This window comes from Schistocerca piceifrons, chromosome 2 (assembly GCF_021461385.2).
Source record: "Schistocerca piceifrons isolate TAMUIC-IGC-003096 chromosome 2, iqSchPice1.1, whole genome shotgun sequence".
Lineage (NCBI taxonomy): Eukaryota > Metazoa > Arthropoda > Insecta > Orthoptera > Acrididae > Schistocerca > Schistocerca piceifrons.
In genome coordinates, this window is record NC_060139.1 from 636,961,664 (window position 1) to 636,981,301 (window position 19,638).

Sequence of the window (19,638 nt, forward strand, 5' to 3'; positions counted from 1 at the left end):
TGTCGAGTTAAAATCCCCACCGAGTACCTGCGGACCGGTGAAGAGGGGTGTGACGCTTTCGGCAAAATAATTTTGTCGGTCATGACGGCGGCCAGTGCCGGACGGAGCGTAGATATTAATAATACGCACGCCGAACAGTGTGAGGGCCATACCTCGGGCAGTGGGGAGGTTGATGACGTCCTCGGCAGGGAGTCCGTCGCGTAGCAGGATGGCGACGCTGCTACCGGTATCGGATGCAGGGGAAACATGGGCGTTGTATCCGGTGGGAACTAGGAAGTCAGCCACAAACACCTCTTGTAAGAGTGCTATATCCACATCCGCAGAGCAAATAGTGTCTCTGAACATGGCCAGTTTATGGGGGGCACGAATGGTGGCAAGATTCATCGTGGCGATACGATACTGCTGTGTACGGCCACGCTCAGTATTTGTAGAACGTGGGGTAGATGTAGCCGGCAGGTGGAGACCCGCCGGTGGTCCCGCCGTGGTGATAATTACTGGCGGGGCGCCAGCCACAGTGTCGCCGAGGTGGATTCCTGTGCAGACATGCTGGCAGTCTGTTCCACTTCTTCTTCAACGTCATCGGCCCAGGTAGCTGACGACGTGGACATGTGACGGTCACGTACTTCCGGAACGGGTTTTGTGAATTCCGCAACATGAGTGGCAGGGGGACCGCCGTCATCATTCGTTGACAACGGCGAGGACACGTCCCTGGCTGGGAGAGTAGGCGTCACAGGAGGGGCGGCTGTTGCTGCCACATCGCGTGACTGGACGCAATGTGGGAGATCACCGTTAGACATCAGGTCGACATCTCGTGGGGCCGTCTCAGAAAGGGCGTCATCGGAAGGCGTTCGTCGTCGTTTCCTGTGTTTGTGAGGCGACCGCTGTTTTCTGATGTGGCCTTCTGAATCAGAATGTGGTCGCCCGTCGTCTGACGCCGAACCCGTCTGGGCAAAGGCAGACGTCGGCACGACACCGAGGTCGACGTCCATGGTTCCAACAGGAACCTCGGTTTCGGTCTGCAAACCGGACGGTCCTGAAGCGAGCATTGGAGGCGACGCCGTACTTGCGTCCTCGGCGCGTTGTGCTGCGGCGGGTGGCGTTCACGATGCTGCTGGCGCAATCGAGATTGGTACGACGGGGTCCTGTGCAACCATGGCGTAGGTGATGGGTAAGGACGTGACCGTCGAAGCCTGGGTCTCTTCACGTAACGGCGTCTGTATTAAACGGGGGTATAAGCATTCGGAACGTACATGTCCCTCCTGGCCACATCCTGCGCACGTTCGTGGCTGTCCATCATACATGACGATGGCCCACACACCGCCAATCAGCAGGTACGATGGGACATGTTTCGTCAGCTCAATTTTTATTTGCCGGACGCCATTTAATACGGGGTAGGTCGTAAATGTTTGGCACTTCTCCGCGACGTGACCCAAGACGGTGCCATATGGTTGGAAAGCGGCAATGACCACATCCTGAGGCACCTCGAACAGGAGTTCAAACACCCGCAATGTCCGGAGACCGAATCCAGCATGGGCGATCGTCACAGCACCCATATGTCCATCAGAGTGTTTAAATTTCAGTCCGGTGGCATGACGGTGAATTATGTCATTGCAAATTTCCTCCGTCTATATCTTGATGTAGACAACACTTCCAGTGATGGAAAAATGTATGCCGATTACGTCCTGGGGGTTCAAACGTAGATCCTCACGTAGGAACTGTTCGACTTCGAAAGCTCTGGGTCGTGGATGTTCGGCCTGAAACGTTACTTTGATGGTTGCACGGCGGTACGAGTACGCCATGGTGTACGTTAGTACTGGACTCGATAGACACAAACACCGCGACGCGGAAGTAAACACCGCCGAGAGCGGAGCGTCGGACGGCGCGCGGAGCAGCTCCGCACGCTAGCACGGCTGAGAGCCGACTGACCACTCAGCTACCGGGGACGTACATTTGAATCATGCGTTATTGGAACATTTCTAGTTTTTCTAGTTTGGGGTCTTGAGTAAGTGTGGGCTGCAATTGCTCAACAAACTTTTAGGCACCACACTGAAAATGTCTACAACACAGTTAAAGCTTCTAAAACGTGAAGGGTGGACACATCCCATATTAACCTCCACTTTCGAACGGATAGTGTACACATACGTATTATTGTAGAATATTGTTACCTAGTGCGTGTAACTGCTACATCGACCTTAATCCGAGATTCCTGCTTGCAAACACAATTCCCGTTCTCTTTTGTTGTTACCACTTGGTAGGTAACGTTAACTAACGTCTTATTAAAGTTGAAAATTACAAGGCTACCAGTTTTGTCACTCTGATAGGTGGGCACCATCAGCCTCGAGAACCGTTAACTCACCTCGCGCGGCAGTTGTATATTATCCGGTAAAGCCCCAGACCGCCAGTAATGCACCTGCAAACAGCAAGTCCTCCGGCAGCGGGCGTGGGGAAGATTTTGCTGTAATGAGGAGCCCGTTGTGAAGGGCGGCGGGCTAAAAGGAAGAGAGCGTTTGCTTTGAAGTTTTCAAGGTGTCCTTTTGCTGGCGGAGGTCTGCGCAGGGGGCGGGCCGGGGCGGGGTGTGGCCGGCGGCGGGCAAGTGCCTCTAATGAAACGCCGCGCGGGGCCGTGCGTGGCTAGCACAAAGGCAGCAGAGGCAGGCGGGCGGCCGCCGCGCCGGCACACGGCACCTGTCGCTGCGCCCGCCGCATTGCCCAAATGACGACTGAAGGAAAATTGTGCGCCGCCCGCCCATTACTTCGAGTACGACCTCGCTCAGAGCGCTGTAGCCACGCTGGAGAGACCAGCGTACAAGTATCGGTTAAGTGCTGAATAATTTAGTGATAATTTCTACCAGCGCCACTAGAGAACGAAATCACTTTGAGTATTCGGCACCTAGTACTCCAAAACCACGCTACAGGAGCAGTGCAAGAATTTTCCCGGCTATCGACCCCAATTGGTCTTACCCGCGTCATCTTTAAATCAATTAATGTGAACACGAGAATGGGGTATTTCTTTCCAAATCCATGTCTAATCCTATATTGTTCTAACATTCTTTTTATGTCATGTGGGTTGGAAGTTATTCCTTTACCATACAGTCCATCTCCACACACGCGTTCCCGCTTTCACCTTCCGGTATGCTTATGTTTCATCATCGTTACATAACCGCTAAGTGTGCTATGTTATGGCGATGTTGTGGCTCTCGATGTTGTCGCTCTTGACACCAAGTAGTTAACAATATTTCCAGACAGAAATTTTCACTCTTCAGCCTAGTGCGAGGGGATATGAAACTCCCTGGCAGATTAAAACTGAGTGTCGGACCGAGATTCGTGCTCGGGACATTTACCATATGTGGACAGGTGTTCTACCAACTGAGCTACCCAAGCCAATTCACGACCCGTCCTCACAGCTTTACTTCCGCCACTACGTGCTCTCCTATCTTCCAAACTTCACAGGATCTCTCCTGCGAAGCAGGAATTATTCTTGAACCAGTAATAATTCTTGAATACTGGTGTGACCTGTGCAGCTTTGTAGTCTTTGGGTACGGAACTGTCGTCGAGAGAAAGGTTGCCTATGACTGTGAAATATGGAGCTATTGCTTCAGCATACTCTGAAAGGAACGTAACTGGTATAGGATCTGGAAGACTTCCTTCTATTAACTGATTTAAGTTGCTTTACTATTCTGAGGATATGTACTTCTAAGCTTTTCATGGTGGCAGCTGCTCTTGATTCGAATTCTGGAATATTTACTTCGCCTTCTACGGTGAAGGAATTTCGAAAGGATATGTTTAGTAACTCTGCTTTGGATGCTCTGTCATCCATAATATTTCCATTGCTATTGCGCAGAGAAGGCATTGACGGCGTCTTCCACTGGCATACTGAACATACGACCAGAAGCTCTTTGGATTTTCTGCCAGGTTTCGAGCCAAAAATTGTTTACGGAAACTATTATAGACATCTCGCATTGAAGTCCGCAATAAATTTCGGCTTCCGTAAAAGATTGCCAGTGATGGAGATTTTGCATTCTCTTAAATCTGATATGCTTTTTTAATTGTTTCTGCTTTATGGTTCTGACCCGTTTTGTATTCCAAGGGGGATCAGCTCCGTTTTTTGTTAATTTATTTGGTATAAATCTCTCAACTGCTATCGGTACTATTGAAAGGTCTCTGTTGGATTCCTTTCATGTTTAATTTCTTAAATCTGTTGTCATTTACGGCATAAATTCCTCTTCTTAATTTACTGTGGCGTTTCTGACTATCTGGGAGGAGACTGAGTAGTGAAACGTGCTACTTTTACACATAAACAAGAACGATCTGTCACACTACCACACTTTAAAACACAGTTTATATGTAATTCATGTCACACAGTATCATACGGAACCTACATCAGCTTTCTTTTATATACTGTATATGATAAGATACTGTCATCCCCCTTCCCTTCTGTGTGAGAGGATGAATGAGCAAATGTATTTCTAGTTGCATGCTTGAGGGTAGCAGACAAGCCTGTCTGCTAGAGAACAGTAGGACCAACGTCGAAACAGGTAGCTACGCTTTCTTAAAGCAGAGAGGTTTCTATTCTTAGTATGGTCCTGTCCGTCCGTTGTCATGTTGGTATAGGAAGCTGCCCCTCTGGCCACTTCCGTTTGTATTTGTGAGCCACCCCTCAGGAAGGGACCAAGCAGTCTGTCCGTGGCGAGCGTCTGAAGTGGTAAGATCTCCGGCTAAGCGCGTGTCTGCTAAGTCCGTAGGACAATGGATTTCTTAAGTTCAGCCTAACTGAAAATTTAATCACCTTTATTTCAGGTTTAGCTCTAAAATATCTAATGTTATCTTAAATTGCAGCGCAGTGTAATTCTCCTTTGAATTTCAGATTATTTTCCGGTAGTTGCTTTGTCACTACTATGTGAGTAAAGTTGAACCACGTGTTGATGAGTAACTCTAACTAAGATCAATCTTAAATGCGAATGCTTGTGTGATTATAACGTCTCGTCTTGACAATATTTTTCAATATAGCAACTTTTCTTCATGTTCAACCCACGTGGGAAGTACTTTACGAAACCAGTACCACGTGCATATATAACTGTTTGACCCGTCAGGTTAACAGTAAGACGTTAGTAACCAGTTCGAGGTTTTTCTTTTGTAAATTGCTTTTGGATCTAATTTATTTTAATTATCAAAATTATTGTGGAGTTTACTCTTTGTGTAAACCAAGTTGACCACGTGAAGCATGTGGTGTAATCATCAAAGTAGCCCTCAGCTATTCTGTTTGGGAAGATTTCACAGAGAGTTAGTATGAATTTAGTATACCAGTGTGTGGTAATTACATGACGGACCGGATTGTACTACGAACGTAATTTCTTTGGGTGAAAATTTGAATCTGTTGGTACTGGTTAACTTTCCCTTACATACGTTTCAACATTCTTTGTGTGTTGTTTTATGAATGCAGTGTTGTATGCAGTCTCCCAATCTTGGCTCCATATTTTATGTGACCCGTAAGATTACAATCTCACATTTTCACAATCCTAAATAAGGCACCAGCTCAGTTATAACTCACGTTTAATATGCTGAAATTTCAATCATCAATCTTAAAATAAATTTCCAAATATAAACTGATTTCTTTCTTCTTATTTAAATTCTCCTTTTATATATATATATATATATATATATATATATATATATATATATATATATATATATATATATATTACCGGTTGTTGTATGACTATTAAAAGATTATAATCAATGTTAGTCTGATTGGGAATTTGGTAAACCTAGACTAATTACCTGGTGAAACAGTTGCGCAGCAATGCACGGTTAACTTCCCCAGAGAGCTCACAGCTTTTAACGCGCTTTTATTGGCTAGCAGTACCGCTTACATAGCAAAAAATTAAAGTAACAAACTTACACTATTCTTTCGAATTCAAGACATACTTAAAGCCTTATTTTGGAATTAGTGGTGATGGTTTCTCAGGATGGCGACAAGCGAACTTTGATTCGCCTTCTTAAATATGCATATTTTTCGTTTCTCTTTGTGGGATTTGCGAATTACGGCATTCAGTCTCGATACGATGACCCTGTGTTCAGTAATTCCTGTATCCGTTATGATGTTTATTATTAGCTAGTGAAAATTTGTTGCCAAGAGATCAAAACCATTTACTATACGAGTGAGCTCATAAATTAGTTGCATGAAATAACTTTCAGGGAATGCGTTTAACATAATTTCGCCGACATGTCAGGTTAAACTGATGTCACCATGAAATATAATTCTGTGAGCCGGATATGTGTTTGAATTTAAACTTAAGTTTTTTTTCAACCATTCAACAACTGTATCAACTGACTTGGGGGTCAGTAAGAGGATAGAATTAGTATTTTATTCCCATTGCCAAGAATGGCCTCTACCAATACTGACAGGAACCACCTGCTTAAATTCCGTTTCATGATAAGCTACTTCCAACAGCAACAAATACGCCACCGACAACTGTATTTAGCCTACTTTATCTGAGCACCGTTAGGTTCTTCGAAAAAATTTCGGCTGAACTGATTTCGACCTTAGCCAGCTTTCAGTGCCTATAATTCGTTGAGCGCTTGGAACTCTCGTACTTTCCCAACACAACTACGACAGTTTACAACCCAAAACGGTTACGAGAGTTTACAACTGTCTTAGGTCTGTGTTCTACCTGTGTTTGACCTGCACCCTTGGTGGCAGAAGCTCTTTTTGTGTTTCCCTGAGACCCTCTAGCATAAAAAAAAAACGTCCCAGTCCACGCCACACAGCTACGCTACCTGTGTAGCCGTCTCCTCCTTGTCACATGGACTCAGGGGCTGTTTAGCAGAACCCGAAACCCTACCATCCTACGCCGCAATTGCAGGAATCTGCTACCTACACGGTTGTAAAACCGTATGAACCTATGATTCAGACCTTCCACTTTGCTCTGCACCACAGGTCCACAATCGGTCCTATCGACTATGCTGGAAGTGTTGGGCTCTGCTTTCATCACGCAGGCAAGACTGGCAGGCTTTTCCGCTTCTGATAGCCGCTCGAAACAGTAATAGCGTATACCTTTTGCAATCCATAGGCAGACAAGACTGGCAGATTTTTACCACTTCTGACAGTCACTGGAAAGCAAAGAGAAACTCTCCAGATCCAAAGCGACACACATGAATGGTACTACCTGCAGTTGGCTGCACCTTTTGCACATCATGTCATCTGGAAGAACCCGTTGTAGGTTTGGAATGATTCCTCCCAGTATGCAAATGGAGAGCACTGTAGTTTTCTTCCCCTCCTTGGAAGGCATGTCCCTGAGGGACCCCATAACAAACATAACATACCAATATTCCCACCCTCTGAGATTGCTTGGATCTTGCCGGCTGACAGGTTTCCCGTGAAACGTAAAGAGTGAATGAATCTAGTTGAGGGACAGTGTCAGTCACAGGCAGCATCTGGAACCTGTTTGTCAGACTAACCAGGGAGGCCCCCAGGAATTCTTCCATAGCCTGCCACTCACTGAGGCGACCCCCCACTCAGTATCAATGCGAGCCGTAACTGGGCTGGCCACTGGCCACCAGTACATATCGATCGGTGGACTCGTGGTTCGTTCTGGACGTCCGTTGGATCGCCACGGGAGGCTCACAACAGTGATGCGCGTCCATTGCAGCCTCAAGCTGTGCAACTGAAGTTAACATGGACTAGAGCTGAGAGCAGAGTCACCAACTTAGTTCGCATCTGTATACAGCAGTCGCAGTCTCTCTCCATACTCCATTGCTCATTACTGTCTAGCAGTGTGCAGTCGTTTACGAAACATGATATTTCAACAGTGTCCCTTGCCTTATTTTCCGAGTGATACCCTTAGAATTTAATACAGCTCGGGCGAGCGCCTATGTTCACCGACGACCCGCACAACAGATCCATCAGGGGGGTCGCAAACAGAGTAGGGGCCTATCTATTGGTCATCTAACAGAAACACGGTCAAGTAGATTATCGCCAGTGGGCGTCATCTGCACTGCTAGAGGTCACGATGTACACAGATTAGTTAATCATTCACAGATCACAGACGGCATACTACGCCTATTAAGCCGATGGGCCGGGGGACGAGAGTGACAACTGTTCCAAATTGAGCGATTACTATGCGTGGCAGTCCACCACCAGGAAGAACCACAATGCTCCAAAACATTACCAGTCAACCTATGGCTTATGAGGCTGTATGAACAGTTTAAACTTGTAATTACAGCTGGTTGTTAAATTTTTGTTACACCGAACTCCAATTCATCTCACTCATTGAGACTTTATCAGTGATTGGTGTCCAACGCCAGGAACAGTAATGTATCTACTTGCCACTGTCTGGGACTACTTTGACAGTCGTAAGGCTCATTTTTTCACTTGTGGCTGGTTGTGACATTCACCAACTTTCATTAACAGCAGTGGCGTTCACTATATCCAGCATAGATACAATAATTTCTATTGGTTTATGTATTTTCCAGTACCGGCCTTCTCCCAGAACTAACTAGTTGATGCGTTAATGATTTTTCTTATTAGAAATGGGCTTCCTACAGAAGTTACTTTGTTTTTTTGGCGTTTAGCAAGAATTTTTTTTCTTGATGTATTTCGGTTTTCACACCCATTGTGGCTTCTTAAATAGGTGTTCACCGCCACTGGAAAGGGTATTGTGTTTAAGCGGATATAGCAGAACGGCTTTAGTGCACGGCACCTCCTTCGTAGTCACTTCCTCCCCACCCTTTTTCCCATGGCTGTACACTGCGTCGACTGAAGTAATGGTGGGACCTCTGCAATTATTGTGACAGTTGGCTGTGCTATATCTCGCGCTTTACTGAGAGTAAAGCCCTTGCCGCTTTTAATCAAGCACTTAGTCATTCGTGTTTCAGTATCCTTCTTTAAAGCACGATCGAAAAAATGTTCTCGCCTGTCTTAGAACTTCTGTTTGCTCGTATTCATTGAGCAGCTTGTAGACCTGCACTGTTCCGCAACCGTAGAGTTTGTTTGTTGCTAGAGTTTGGTGTGATCCGTCTCCTCCAGACACCTTTCTTCCATTGTCAACACGTTGTTCCTGATGTCTACTTTGTTGCATTTGCATGGAATAATGTAGACATCCGTTTTACGGAATGATAAGTAATATTTCACCGAAGATAATAGTGCCCGTGTTTTTGGAAGTGCACAGTAAACACATTTAATATCACATCGAACCAAAATTCGGTTCGATACTTTCTCTGCGAACGGGGATTATGGGGCTGTCTTATCCTCCTTGGCGTGATCTATTTTCTGGGCCCGTTCCTTCTGCCTGAAACTATGTCCCACTGCATCCGTTCTTCATTAATGCCGTGCCTGCTCAAGGTGATAGAGCTCTAGTGGTAGACTTCGTCCGATATTGTACGAATGCTGTGAGAGGTGGTGGCAGCTGGAGGCATGGAGATTCAAGTCAGTGTGGGTGGCTTCCCTCTACACACTGTGTCCCAAAATGCTGTTCGCTTTAAGCTTGCCCTGGACGTTTTAATACGAGGGTTCGCCGCCTTTTACACCTCCAAGGTATATTTGATGTTAAGCTGCAACGACTTCAGGTGCCGGAATAACTCCTGACATCTTTCCTTCCGTTTGGACATGCGACAACATATCTGAGAAAGCATGTGGACGTGAATGGAACTATGTTTCTCTTCTAAAATTTTCATGAATATACTAAGAGGAAACAATGACGTCATCCTTTTGTACATAATAGTCGCCACTGAAGAGAAAGAATTTGAGAAGGACGAATTAGAATGTATTGGTCACTGTGGGGCTGAATTCCTCTCTGATCAGCAGAATCAGGAAGCGCGACTGTGGCTGAAAGGAAGACAACATCAAAGCTCACCATAATGTCGCGGTCAGGAGGGCATTGTTCTTGAGGCCTTTGCGTGCAGAGTAGAGAGTTTCTGAATCGGTGAAGTGATGACCGATCCAGGGGCTTAATAGTGACGTTAGATGTTTAGCCAATTAGTATCTAGGTGCATCTAAGAAGCTATAGAGGAAAGTTGTTTTTGTAAACGGTGATATCTTCCGTCCACCACTCGACCTGATGTAGCAGGCGATCTGGTTGTGAGGAGAGGGCTATGGAGTGATAAGACTATAAGGAACGTGTGATGTAAGAAACATGCTCATTCTGCGGATATTACTTGAGGATGACGGTGTGGCGAGCTGTAGAAACATCGTATGTTGTGGACGACTTCACCCGAAAGCGATAAAAACATTTGATTCACCGTGAAAGCTTCAGATAACACAGTATCGATTCTTTAAACGATTTAGTGCCGAACTTTGTGTGTGATCCCATTTGGAATGTCTATGCTCAGTCTTATGGCCACCACAAACCCTCCAATGGATTTGATCATTCAAGATACACTTATCCAATGTCCTCAGCGTTTCATCCGGTCACGACTGAGCTTCAGGGCACATCCTCTGGCTTCCAGTTTCCAGTCTTAACATCTTCTCCTTTCCGATAATGGGACGATGGAGTCTTATCCACGAAATATTTTTTGCATTACTCAAACTATCACGTACCTGGCGTGAACAGCTAACCACATAATTGTTGTCAAAAACATGGCCGATCGTAATTTTCGGAAAAGTACTGGCCCCATATATTGCAAACTGGTCGATTTCGCTGGGAGTAGTAACGCTGACAGTAGCTACGGTAAAAGACAATCTCTAGACCTGAAATTGGCCGGAAATAAATATGTGCATATACGACTGGAAAGATAGTACTACAGAACTAAGTACGAGACACCATCCTGCTATTTGAAACAGCAGTAGGTAAAGTAATTAGTATAACCACAAGAGATCCACAGCAATATAACGGGCTCAGCTCGCACTGAACAGATTTACAGAAACTATAATTCGTCGGGTTTTAAGGCAGCTACGAAGCATTAAATCCATAATTGACGCACTGAATGTTGATTCACTGGCCATTTGCCTGTTTCTTCCAAATTTGATGAATGCTAGTAATATTTGGTGATCTCGACGCTGCAGCATCCTTCGCCACGCTGACTACGGCATACAGAGTCCCTACGGACTACTTACTCCACAACGTCTCTTTAATCTACTTACTGGAAAGGCGCTTGAGAATTAGTTTGGAGACAGATAACAAGTGAGATAGGCATGAGCGGAATGATAGTACTGTTTGTAACCATTTAAGAATGGCACTCGATGTCCAGTAAGCAGATGTAGTATCGGATGGTGATTACGATCCCTCACCTAGCCCGAGTAGAGAGCAAACGGAACAGCAACTCGTGCTCCAGACGAAAGTTGCGGCTAGTGCCCGCGCGAGATACAGTAGCTACAGCAAGACCATGAGGTGGCGCCACCCTCCGACGTGTGTTTACCGCTAAATACTGCAGCCCAGCTATGACTAGCCACTCTCGCTAGTCACTGAAGTCATTAGTTACGCGCTACTGAATACTACTGTTTCTGTCTCCCCTGATTTACGTTTGTGATTCGAATTGCTCGTTGCATTGTTGTGCACGTTTAAGACGACTTCGTTACTCACTAAACTTGTTATTGGTTATTCGTTCAGTACATGAACCCAGCAGTGATTTGTCGCCAAACCCGCCTGTTTAGTGCCACCTGCCACTACGCCACCGGAGGCGCGAGTTTTCGTAAATGCGTTCTTTTTGCTCTTACTAGGATAGAAGAGTGGCAATGACAGCTTCCTCATCGTCAACTGTTCCAGTGAGACATGGGTCCCGAGTTTAAATTTGTGGAAGCAGCAATTGCAACAACAGCAGCAACGATAACTGTAGCACCGACGACAGCAGGAATTATAGTGGAAATTCCACCAGCAACAGCAGACACAGATTACAGTTTCTGCGAAAGCAACAGCTATTGGCCTGTACGGTTTTCTCGCCTCCCCCTAACTTATTGAATGGGGACTCCATGGGGTGTCCTGTGCACCACGACCATATAATGGGTATACTTGGAAGGAGAGACAGGATTGGTCGAATTTTTTTTTTTTTTGTTTTATTAAACGCAAAATCGATTTTCGGTCACTTAGTGACCATCTTCAGTGCTAGAAGTTAAAAATTATTTCACATTACGATCAGAGAGTATAAAACAGAAAATCACAACTACATCTGCATATGAACATAACAGTTGGTAGGAACATACCTGTAATACATAATTTAAATTGGTAGGCACTGGTGTCAACAAGCTTACAGCGATCACATAAACTGAGGCCGCTGTTTACATGCACTTGTTCAGCAGACCTCGGTGTGACAGGGCTTGGCACGCCCTCTATGTGACATGTGTCACGTGAAGACTTAATATTACTGGTTTTGCGAGATATTAACTCTAAATAACTCTTGTGCATTTGTGAATCATGAAGTAATTCAAATTTAAAATGTACGTAAAACACATAGCAGACGAAGGGGTAAGGAAATAGCTAAAATACATTGGCGTATTGTTTTTAAAAAACAAACTTATAAAACATAAAACAGATCGATGATAAGTTGTCAGAGTGCAGGACAGGTAAAAGAGCAAAAGACAATGAAAAAGAATAATATATGAATAACATGAAATGAGGTATAACACAGGTTTTTTAAAAAACATAATACCCACCATCTGGCGTGGGAAGTTAGAAGTACAACGTTCGTGATTTACGTAAAATGTTACGTTAAGACTAAGGAGTCAAATATATAAAAATAGTAATAGTACGAAATGCCATTACTTAGATATTTCCTTCCCCCTTCGTCTGCTGAACAAGCACATGTAAACAGCGGCCTCAGTTTATGTGATCGCTGTAAGCTTGTTGACACCAGTGCCTACCAATTTAAATTATATATTACAGATATGTTCCTACCAACTGTTATGTTCATATGCAGATGTAGTTGTGGTTTTCTGTTTTATACTCTCTGATCGTAATGTGAAATAATTTTTAACTTCTAGCACTGAACATGGTCACTAAGTGACCGAAAATCGATTTTGCGTTTAATAAAACAAAAAACAAAAAAATACGACCAATGCTGTCTCTCCTTCCAAGTATCCCCCTAACTTGTTCGCTTGTTTCGACGATGCAAGTCAAGTAACTAACCCTGAACGTCAGCGTAAGCTCTCTCTCCTCTAGCTGCATACTATACGACGTGGTGGAAAACTACGTTCACTCTCAGATCCTTGTAGTTCGACATTTCTTATATTTCTGGTTTGCTTACTGACTATGATGAAGAGACAGAAGTCGTGGGACAGCGCTATTCACATTGACATATGGCGGTATAATCGCATACACGAGATTTAAAATGGCAGTGGATTGGCGGAGCTGTCTTTTGTACTCTGGTGATTAATATGAAACAGTTTCAGACGTGATTATATACGCAAGACGGGAATTAACAGGCTCTGGTCACGGAATGGTAACTGAAGCTAGACGCGTGGGACATTCCATCTCAGAAATCGTTAGGGAACTCAGTGTTCCGAGATCCATGGTTTCAAGAGTGTGGCAAGAATACCAAATTTTTGACATCACCACTCCACGGGAAACACAGTGGCAGACTTCCTTCACTTAACGACTGAGCAGAAGCGTTTGCGTTAGAGTAATCAGTGTTAACAGACAAGAAACATTCTGAGCACAATAACCGCAGAATTCAATGTGATGTACGAGGAAGGTATCTGTTAGGACACTGAGGCCAAATTTTTCGTTGCAGGGCTATGGATGCATACGATGGAAGCGAATGTCTTTGCTAACAGCACGACATCGCCTGCAGCGCCTCTCATGGACGCGTGACCATATCGATTGGACTCGACGACCGCAAACGCTTGATCTGGTCAGGTATGCCCTGATTTCAGTCGGTAAGAACTGATGGTCGGGTCCGAGTGTGCTGCAGACCCCAAGAAGCAATGGGCCCAAGTTGTCAAGTTGTCAACAAGGCACTGTGCAAGATGATGGTTGCACTATAATAGTGTAGGCTGTGTTTACAAGGAATGGACTGAGTCCTCTGTTCCAACTGAATATATCTTTCGTAGGAAATGGTTATATCCGGCTACGTGGAGACCATTTGCAGCCATCCATGGACTTCATGTTCCCGAACAACGAGGGAATTTTTATGGATGACAATGCGTTGTGTCACTGAGCCACAACTGTTCGTGATTGGTTTGAAGAACATTCTAGACGGTTGCTTGCCAACCTTGTATAGGACAATAAAAGGGGTAAAATTTTCAGAGACCCAAAGCGAAACTATCTCTCTACATACGGCAATGTCGACAAGAGGTGCCCGCAATGTAAACAATTCGCCATCGAGACTGGGTCAGCGAGCCAGGCATGAGACTTCAGCAGAATGTAATAGGGGACAGCAGTCATAGGGGTCACGCCATCTTCCTTATGTGACGAAAGGAAGCCTAGGGCGAATACGACAAACGATGCCAAGAGCTTTTACGAACCAGTTCTACGCTGTACAAATGGCTCTGAGCACTATGGGACTCAACTGCTGAGGTCATTAGTCCCCTAGAACTTAGAACTAGTTAAACCTAACTAACCTAAGGACATCACAAACATCCATGCCCGAGGCAGGATTCGAACCTGCGACCGTAGCGGTCTTGCGGTTCCAGACTGCAGCGCCTTTAACCGCACGGCCACTTCGGCCGGCTTCTACGCTGTAACAAACTCGTTAAGGAAAACTGCTGATACCTTCGTAATAACAAGTCTTTTGCGGTCATGACGAATGACGTCGGGTAAACATTAGCCACTACTTCGCTCCGTAATCATCCCAGTATTTTACCTCATAAGGTAGTCAGACGTTAGCACTAGATTCTCTGATTGCTGTGAAGTGACGTCTGGCACAAGTCTGTTGTAGATTTCCTGCACGATAAGGACAAAAATAGCCGCTACTGGGAGAGATGACTACCTCGTCATATTCATCAGTCGCAGAATTCAACGCAACAGGTTGCCTCTGTCGCAGATGGGTCAGAACACCAGAGTTCCTGACTAGGGCCTACCTGGACGGCAGGCCAATATCGTCGAACTTAATGGCTACACGGTAATCGGCATTGCGCTACGACGGATGGAAGAGGAGTGGTGAGCGCGAGGGGATAGAGCACCTCCCAAGTCGTCGTGTGTAAGTTCAATACACGCACCGCAGTCACGCACTGCTGTGGCGTCGCTATGCACCCAGTGCCAGGGGCAACCGCAAGAGGCGAAACGCCAGTGCAACACCCGGCTGGAACGATGCGTGCCGTGTCAGCTGCCTTGAGCTGGCTGAAGGCCGCTTACGACGCGATTCCTCAGAGGGCAATGACAGCCTGCGCCAACCAGGAGTCAAGACTCTATCAGTATTTTTATGGAAATAATGTTCTTTCACTGCGCGTACCGGCCGGCCGGTGTAGCCAAGCGGTTAAAGGCGCTACAGTATGGAACCGCGTGACCGCTGCGGTCGCAGGTTCGAATCCTGCCTCGGGCATGGATGTGTGTGATGTCCTTAGGTTAGTTAGGTTTAAGTAGTTCTAAGTTCTAGGGGACTGATGACCTTAGAAGTTCAGTCCCATAGTGCTCAGAGCCATTTGAACCATTTTGCGCGTACCGGCGACCACATGTCAGTACCATCCTTCAGATGAAACTGGCAAGGAACGACCTGAGAGATTGTCTCCTGACACAAAAACAACTTAATTACGCCTTCCCAATAGTTGCAACTTGCGAAATAATTTGGTCATCCAGATCTCCCTACATAAATCCTTTCGACCATTTATGGAAATAATCATGAGGGATACACTAGAACATCACTCTTAGATTGCTTCACGGTCAGACAGATATGCAGAATCAGATACTGGATTGTAAGGTGCACCCTGCAGCACATACAGACTCAGATCAGAGTTTAGCATTGATGAATATTAGGCTATAATTAAACAGACTAGTGAGGAAGAATGAGTGTCGAAAGAAGTTGGATACCGAAATCCTAAGGAAGAGAAACTGTTGAGGTTGTATAGAAATAAAAAAAAAATAAAAAAAATAAAACGATAAAAACTTTGGTACGAATATGATAACTGCGAAGAAACTATGATTAACAGAAGAAAGAATGAAGTACAAAAATGTTCAGGGAAACTCAGGAACACAGAAACACAAATCGCTGAGGAATGGAATAAACACGAAGTGCAGCTAGGTAAGACGAAATGTCTGTAGGAGAAATGTGAAGAAATCGAGGAAGAAATGATTCTTGGAAGGACTGACCTAGGATACAGAACAGTCGAAACAATCTTCGGTGTAATTAAAAGCAAGGGCAGTAACATTTAGAGTGCAACGAGACTTTCACTGTTAAATGCAGAGGAGAGAGCGGATAGGTGGGAAGAGTAGAGGGAAGGCCTCTATAAGGGGGAAGATTTCTCTAAAGTGATAGAAAAATAAATAGGAATATGTATGGAAGAGACACGAGTCCCATATTTGAATCATAAGGTAAAAGAGCTTTGGAAGTTTTAAGATCAAATAAAGCAGAATAGGTAGATAACATTATATCAGAATTCTTAAAATCATTGGGGGAAGTGGCAACAAAACGGTTATTTACTTTGGCCTGTAGGATGTATGGGATTCTCGATATAACAAATGACTTTCGGAAAAACATCATCCATACAGTTCCGAATGAGACGTCCCCTTTGAACAATTATACATGACTGTGCTTAAACTGACACAATATTTTGTTAGCGCAACGCAATCTCACTTTCAAAAATTCCTACAAAAGAATGGCCCTGACTAACATTAAGCTATACCTTTCACAAATCACTTACCTCACAAAAATCTTCGCTGCTCAAGCTACTGCAATATAGCGAGTGCCACTACTGCCAGCTAAATAAAAGATTCAAACTACGGAAGGCACTAACTACTGATAGGGATAGTTAGCAAATGAAAGATATTAATAGAGAACAAACAATGTATTTACCTTGATATCATCATATATAAATATAGCAGTTCATGACAAATTACAAATCTCCGCCATCTCTCTCCCCACATCCACCACTGCTGGCGGCTCACCTCCACCTGCATAACGCTACGCGCTGTTCACAGCCAGCTGCCTAACACTACAATGGCGAGTATTACAACAATGCAAAGCAGCCACAGACTGCACACAGCACAGCCAGTGATTTTCATACAGAGGTGGTGTTACTAATAAAAAAAACCTAAACAGCCTACTTCATAGCCCCCATGCTACCCAAAAAAAATTTTACAATTTTTTTGGGCACTGGCCAATACATATTTGTTAAAATTTTTTTCACAATTACAATAACAAAGAAATCAAAGGCACACACTTATTGATACAATGTTGGTCAAAAGCTAAAATTTTCTCACAGTCCATAAAGACAGTCTTCATCATTCGTCACAGTAAAATTGCAGTGTTTTTCTCAAAGTCTGACCAATAAAAGACAATGCACACAGACGTAGTGGATTTCCATGCAGTCTTGAAGAAGTAGTGTTGTCCTTCCAACGGAAAGACAGTGCTGACTCGACATGCAGACAGGTAATGGGCCACAACAGAGTAAACCCACAGCAGAGTCAGTCGACGTTTTGAAGAATATTGGTAGTTAGGTCATCACAGAGCAGACCCACTGTAGTCCTGGTAGAAATTACGGTACTGGTGGGCCACCAGAGGTGCAGACACACTGCAGTCCTTGTAGCAATTGGTGGGCCATCAAAGATGCAGACCCACTGTAGTCCTGGTAGAGACAGCCAGCAGCCATCTGTTGGAAATGTGCAGGTGCACAATCACCATCGAAGAGTCTTGTGGACAATATAGCAAGTCCATAAACCACCACTTGTGCACTCACAAAGTTTCTGGAATTGTCCTTAGATCCAGCAATGCTGTTATCCAGTCCCTTGCTGAATCATTAACACACGTGCAAACACTATCAGTCCCTACTTCTCACATATTGTCCATGTACTATGACCAACAGAAACGTGTGCAGTGAAATGTTACTTAATGTGAAGAACTGGTAACAATTACAATTAGAGGCTTTACAAAAGAATCGAACTAACATATACAGCAGTGGAATTATGACATGAGTACATACATAAAAGATCACAATAACTTTTGAAACATCAACTTCACACATGAGCATTAAACAGAACGGAATTAATAATGTCTAACATCTTTACAAAGTAAATAACATATTATTAATGCCAATTGTATTCGAGGATAACAGTATTCCTCATCATAGTGAATGTAGCTTAATATTAAAAGAAGAAAAAATTCTATGAAACTACGCAGAGACAGGAAGAAAACAACTACACAAGGGTACACAAACATATAGTGGGATAACACAAAAGGGAAAGGACAGGGTTTGTTTTACTGCAGTATTTTGCATGGAGATCTCCCTTTGTTCATCATTATTCCCAAAAAGCTCTATCTAAGCCTGCCTTCTGTATTTTGATCACATCCTCTGTCAATAATAGTTTTTCCCCACTGTGCAGTATCCTATTTCTTATAAATTTATAATAGTTAGTTTCTTATATAGTCTACCCCCTCTTAAGCTAACTTGAATCTACTGAGCTCAGATGCTAAACTAAGGGACGAGGCAATGCAGCAGCACATAAAACAATTAATATAAACAGCAATGAAAAAAATGGAAAATCGCAAAGCAAGCTACAGTAAACCTAAATTACCAAGCAATTCAACATTACAACTAATATGAGGCAATGTGCAGCAACGAGAAAAATAAATGAGTAGTAAAACTGGCTTAGCAGAGTAACACAAAGTCAAATTCAGTAACACTATGCCTGGCAAACAGCAGCTTATATCTAAACATGACATAGCTCAAGCAGAAAAAATAGTACACTAAAGATAACAATGCAGATAAGGGAAATGTATAATCACATCTTAATGTCTAAGTAATTAAAGTGGTGCACCACAACAACTTATTGTAAAAGAAATATTACCATGTACTTGAAAAGAATATTATGTATGCAGTTACTGTTACTAGTCCCTTCTTATTGTTCTTTCCTTTCCAAGTGCACCTTTTTTGAAGAATGTGGATCACAAAATTATTATTTAATAGATCTGTTGACAGAAAGTGTTCACATTAGCAAATGCATTTAATTTTATTTTATGAAACCAATGCTGCAACACAGCTGGAAAACAGATGTCAAATGAAATAAGCAATTACGCAAACCAAAGCATACAAATATCATTCAATAGTCATGTGGCATTTCGTAAGTCAGTAGCTCTCAACTCTCATAGAAAGACACTTGTCATTATCAGGTTTGCAGATGTAAGAATATTTCCCATCAATTCATAAGCATTTCAGTAAATATCATAAATTATGGGTTCCACAGTATGCTTTCGACAAGGAAATGTCAATAGCGAGTATAATGGCCCCCCCCCTTTTTTTTTTTTTACCTGTGCCGCTGAAAGGCTAATGGCTTTTTTTTCGGGCGGCTGTCGCCCAGGTGGGTGCCCGCAACGCATTACGTGCAGGTGGTCACTTAACTTTCTTATGGAAATATTTATGACAGCAGTTTCCGCTACAGTGACAGTCTCATATAAAATGTTTCACGTCGACACGTCAATCATGCGACGACACTTCAATATTTCATCATAATAAATAGATAGCATAACCAAATTCCTCATATAGCACCAGCTTATTAATCATAAACATACCTCAGCAGCATAATACACATCGTCGTCGTAAAAATAACATCATAACACCTC